This window comes from Orycteropus afer, unplaced genomic scaffold (genome assembly GCF_000298275.1).
Source record: "Orycteropus afer afer isolate SDZICR_OR568_19922 unplaced genomic scaffold, OryAfe1.0 scaffold00335, whole genome shotgun sequence".
NCBI lineage: Eukaryota > Metazoa > Chordata > Mammalia > Tubulidentata > Orycteropodidae > Orycteropus > Orycteropus afer.
The window spans coordinates 3,142,429-3,148,943 of record NW_006921922.1 but is presented as its reverse complement, the minus strand read 5'-3'; positions in this window follow the sequence as shown (position 1 = coordinate 3,148,943).

The following is a 6,515-nucleotide window of genomic DNA, read 5'->3' as shown; positions in this document are numbered from 1 at the left end:
TATATATATATATATATATATATATATATATATATATATGATATGTCTACTATGGCTTATTGCTTACTCCATGTACTAGAGATATGACATGGCCTAAAACAGACACTATATATATGCTCATCAAGTATAGACATAACTAAAAAAAACCAAAAAAACAAAAAACGCCCTGCCGTCGAGTTGGATCCTACTCATAGCAACCCCTCCTTGGGTTTCCGAGGCAGTATCACTATGGAAGCAGATTGCTCAATCATCCTTCCTTGGCATGGGTGTGGCTGGTGGGTTTGAACAGCCAGCCTTCTGATTAGCAGTCAAATGCCTTAGGCATTACACTACCAGAGCTCCCAAGTATAGACATTGTTGTTCTTTTGTGCCGTCAAGTTGGCTCCGACTCATAGTGACATTGAAAATAAATATATAAGTGAAACACAGCATGTTGAATGTTTACACTGCTATAAGGAGGGGGGAGGGACAGTTAAGTATATATAGTTACATGGATATCTGGAGATGAGGAATCCAAGAAGAAGCAACAGTAAATTCAAAGAACCAAAGAAAATGTTTCAGAAACATAATAAGCTAGTAAGTGATGAGGTAGTTTGGTAACCTAGGGCCAGATCACGTATGTCAATATAGGAAATGTTAAGACTACCAGTGCAGTATGAGAGCTCTGGTAGCATAGTGCCTAAGGCAGTTGACTGCTCATCAGAAGGCTGGTGGTTCAAACCCATCAGCCACTCCTTGGAAGGAAGGGTGGACAATCTACTTCCTTAGTGATACTGCCTCAGAAACCCAAGAAGGAGTCATTATGAGTTGGGTCCAACTTGACGGCACATAACAACAACAACGACAACCATTGCAGTTATACAAGGGAGAGATGAGTATGGTTTATAAAATTGGTAACAGGGGAAGTAGTGGAAAGAGTTTGAATTCTGGACATACTCTGAAGGGAGAGTCAACAGAATTAGCTAGCTGATGGTATGCTGGTATGCAGAAAGAATGAAGTCAAGTTACATATAAAAACAAATACTTGTTTTGTTCCTGTAATATACACATAATTTCAATATAGATCACTATGAAAATAAAAAGAAGAAATTCCTATAGATCAAGATATTTCTTAAAAAGTCCTCTGATGGGTACGCATTCACATGAACAAGAGCCACATTCTACTTCCTTCTCTAAACTGTTCCAATTGTTGTTGTCAGGTGCCCTACAGTTGGTTCCCACTCATAGAGAGTTCATGAACAGCATAATGAAACATTGTCTTACCCTGTGTCATCCTAACAGTCATTGCAATGGCCCACTGTTTCAGCCACTGTCTTAATCCATCTCGCTGGGGGTCTTTGTCATTTTCGCTGACCCTCAGCTTTATCAAGCATGATGTTCTTCTCCAAAGACTGGTTGCTCCTGTAACCATGTCCAAAGTACATGAGACTGTCTTACCATCCTCATTGCCAAATATTCTGGCTGCATTTTCCATGATAGATTTGTCCAGTTTTCTGACAGTCCATAATATATTATATATTCTTCACTTATATAGTAATTCAATTCTTTTTGGTCTTCCTCATTCATGGTCCAGCTTTCACATCCATATGAGTCAACTGAAAATACCATAGAATGGGTCCGGCTCACCTGAGATCTCAAAATAATGTTTTACTTTAAAGAGGTCTTTTGCAGCAGATTTGCCCAATGAAATGTGTCATTTGTTTTCTTGATTGCTGCTTGCATGGGCTTTGATTGTGGATCCCAGTAAAATGCAATCCTTGACAACTTCAATCTTTTCTCCATTTATCATGATGTTGCTTATTGGTGCCCGTGGGAGGGTTTTTGTTTTGTTTATGTTCAGGCTGTAGTCTTTGATTTTCATTAGTAAGTGCTTCAAGTTCTCATCACTTTCAACAAGCAATGTTATGTTATCTGCACATCACAGGTTGTTAATGAGTCTTCCTCCAATCCTGGTGCCATGTTCTTCTTCATATAGTCCAGCTTCTCAGATTATTTGGTCAGCATACAGATTGATTTTAAATCATTCAGTATCCCCTTGTTCTGTTTGAATGACTGGCTCTTGGTCTATGTACAGGTTCCTCATGAGCACAACTAAGTGTTCTGAAATTCCTATTCTTTTCAATGTTCTACATGATTTTACTGTGATCCACACTGTTGGATGCCTTCGCACAGTCAACAAAACACAAGTAAACATCTTTCTGGTATTCTCTGCTTTCAGCCAAGATAAATGACATTAGTGATGATTATCTCTTTTTCCATGTTCTCTTCTAATGCAGCTTGAATTTCTGGTAGTTCTCTGTTTATGTACTGCTGGAACTCTTTTGGAATTATGCTCAGCAAATTTTCCTTTGTGTGTGACATTAATAATATTATTCAATTCTTTCCACATTTTGTTGGATCATTTTTCTTTGGAATGGGCACAAATATGGATCCCTTTCTTTTGATTGGCCAGTTAGTTGTCTTCTAAATTTCTTGGCATAAATGACTAAGTGCCTCCAGGACTGCATCTTTTTTTTGAAACATGTCAAGGGGTATTCTGTCAATTCCTGGAGCCTTGTTTTTTTTTTTTTTTTTCAATTTCTTCAGTGCAGCTTGGACTTCTTCCTTCAATACCATGAGTTCTTGCTCATATGCTACCTCCTGAAAGAGTTGAATATCAATCAATTCTTTTTAGTACAGTAACTCTGTACATTCTTTCCATCTTCTTTTGAAGCTGTCTGCATTAATATTTTACCCATAAAATCCTTTAATACTGCTTCACAGTGCCTGAATTTTTCTTCAGTTCTTTCTGCTTGAGAACTGCTTAGTGTGTCCTATACTTATGTTTTTCTAACTCCATGTCTTTGTACATTTCATTATAATAGTCTACTTTCTCTTCTGGAGCCATCCTTTGAAATCTGTTCAGCGGTTTTTCTCATTTCTTCCATTCACATTATCTACTCTATGTTTATGAGCAAGTTTCAGTCTGGTCTGACATCCATTTTCATCTCTTCTTCCTTTTCTATCTTTTTAATGATCTTAGTTTCTTCTTGATGTCATTCCCCAAGTCATCTTGTCTTCATTCATTAGTGTTCAATGTGTTAAATCTATTTTTGAGATGGTCTCTAAATTCAGGTGGGACATAATTAAGGTCATACTTTGGCTCATGTGGACTTGTTTTAATTTTCTTTAGCTTCAATCTGAATTGTAATGTGAGCAACTTATGGTCTGTTTTGTAGTTGGCCTGTGGTCTTGTTCCATCTTCTCCATTGTTTCTTTCAACAGACTTAGTCAATTTGATTCCTATGTATTCCATCCCCAAGATCCACATATATAGTCATCATTTATGTTAGAGGAAAAGGTATTTCCAATGAATAAGTTATTTGTCTTGCAAAATTCTATCATGCAGTCTCCAGCATCATTTCTATCACCAAGGCTGTGTTTTTCAACTACTGATTCTTCTTTATTCATTCCAACTTTTGCATTGCAATCACCCTCAATTAAGAATACACCTTGACCACATGTTTTGTCAATTTCAGACTGCACAAGTTAGTAAAAATATTTAATTTCTTTATCTTTAGCTATAGTGGTTGGTGAATAAATATGAGTAATAATTGTGTTAACTGGTCTTCCTTTAAGTATATGGGTATTATCCTACTACTTACAGCATTGTACTTCAGGATAGATTATGAAATTTTCTTTTTGACAATGACTGCAATGGCTTTCCTATTCAATTTTTTATTCCCAGTATAGTAGATAATATGATTGTCTAATTCAAAATGGTCAATACCATTTCAACTTACTAATGCCTAATTTCTAATGATGCTGAGTCAATTTTCATAATCCTTCATTTATTCTCTTGAAGAAAACAGCATGACATGCCAGGCTTTTCATTAAAAAAACAAACAAACAACAACAACAACAAAAAAAACCTATACTTTCTGATTATATTGAGTCTTTCATAGTCCTAGAATGGGAAATGTAAAATATGAATATCTGAAAATGAATCTTTAAGTCATAACTTTTTTAGTTATATCTGATTCATAGCAACCCATCATTGGGTTTCCAAAACTATAAATCTTTAAGGAAGCAGATTGCTTCATCTACATCCTGTGGAGCAGCTGGTGGGTTTGAACTGCCATCCTTCTGGCTAACAGCCAAATGTCTTAACCAGTATGCCACCAGAGCACCTTATTTTATAGATAAGCATGAAGAAATTAAGTAATTTTCTCAAGGAAGCATAGTGAGGATCCTTATGAAAGATCTAAAACTCTTTAGTGATGATTCATGGTATGTCTACTTTCTTTCTTTCTGTAGTAATGGAAAAATAAAAAGTGGATTATTAGGTATTATGTGACATTATCAAAGCTTGTAATCTTTTGTAACAAGACCAATTTTTTAAACAGAGAACAAATGCTTTGTTAATTTAATCAACATGTATTAAAATTTACCAGGTGTCCAGTACTGGGAAATCAAAGTAGATTTGACTTGGCACAAGCTCTAGAGCACAAAATCTTTAAGAGTACAGGCATATGAATAGGTTATTAACATAACATGAGTTTAGGGCAAGGATAGACTTAGAATGGATGTAGGTAAGATAAAATTCTAAAAGGTTACCTAATCTGGATAGAGATGGGGGTAACATGGCAGGATTCCTGGCAGAAGTGTCACTGGAATTGAATCTTAAAGGATGAGTACCACTCAGCTCTATGAAGTTAATGAAAAAGTGGAGAAGGAATTTTAGACTGGTACAAAGACAAAAGGATCTGAAACTGCATGACACTGGAGTGATATGGAAGCCATTAGGTGCTCTTGAAGTGAATGGCACAAGCTGACAAAAGAAGTTAGAGAAATGAGTGGATACTCAGACATTGAAGTTTAGTATAACAAATTAATACATGATAGTAAATTTTTTTTTTTTTTAATTGGCTGAGCAAATAATCACAGGTATGCTATATGAAAAAGAATGAGACATCAGGATTGGAGGAAGACATTAACAATCTGCAATGTGTAGATGACACAGTCTTGCTTGATGAAAGTGAAGGTGACATGAAACAATTCTGATGAAGATCAAAATCCACTGTCTTACATCAAGAAAACAAAATCCTCACAATTGGACCAATAAGCAACATCACAATAAAAGGAGAAAAGGTTGAAGTCAAGATTCATTTTACTTTGTCCACAATCAACACCCATGGATGCAGCAGCCAAGAAATTAGACTTCATACTTCCCTGGACTAATATGCAGCAGAAGACTTCTTTAACTTACTAAAGAACAAAGACGTCACCATCTTGAAGACTAAGATGTGTTTAATCCAAGCCATGGTATTTTCAATCACCTCTGGTGGCATAGTGCCTAAGGCATTTGACTGCTAACCAGAAAGCTGGAGGTACAAACCCACCAGCCACTCCTCAGTAGGAAGACTGGGCAATCTACTTCCATAGTGATACTGCCTCAGAAACAAAAGGTGGGGTCACTATGAGTCAAATCGCCTTGATGGCAGTGATTTTTTTGTTTTTTTGTTTGTTTCATACACATAGGAAAGCTGGTTAAGGAAGACCACAGAAGAGTTGATGCTTTTGAGTTGTGATGTGAGTGAAAAATACTAAAAATACCACAGACTGCCAGAAGAGCAGACAAATCCATCCTGGAGTAAGTGCAGCCAGAATGCTCCTTAGAAGTGAGAATTCCCAGACTTTGTCTCCCTACTTTAGTCAAGTGGTCATTCCCTGGAAAAGGATGCCATGCTTGCTAAAGTAGACGGTCGGTAAAAAAGGGGAAGACCCTCCACAAGACAGATTGACATAGTGGCTGCAATGATGGGCTCAAGTAAAACAAGAATTGTGAGGATGATGCAAGACCAGGCAGTGTTTCATTCTTTTGTACATCTGTTTGCTATGAACTGGAACTGACTCAATGGCATCTAACAACAATAACAGCACCTAACACGTATCGTTCACTTACAACACATTCAGTACTGTGTGATGCATAAATTATCTTATATAATCTTATATAATTACCTTACATAATGCAATAACCCTAGTATGGTTGTATAAGTGTGAGAAATTATTTTATTAACCTAAAGTTTTTCTAGCTAGTTATTAAGTTAATCTGACTTGATAAAGTTGAGTAAACCTTACTGTTTTATTAATAAGGAGGTAATATGGTGTCATTGCTTTTGAAATTGGTGAATCTTCCATTTCTTTAAAATGAATCTGCGAAGCATAAGTTTCAAGGTATGGGGAACTCATAGTAGATATGGAGAAACTGAGTAGATTCAATAAATATTTAAGCAGTGAAACTGGTAGGTCTTGATAAATAATTGAATGTCAGGAGCTAACAGGATGGATGAACCAAGGCAGACTCTAGTTTTGGAAATTTTATGGCTAGTGATGCAATCCACTGAGAAAGAGGAAACAAAAGGGGACAGGAGTTATGTGGGAACTAAGTACATTAGAAAAATGATAAATCAAGTACTAGTTCCATGTTGATGTGGACATAATAAGAGATCTTATTAACTTTTTTTTTTTTTTTT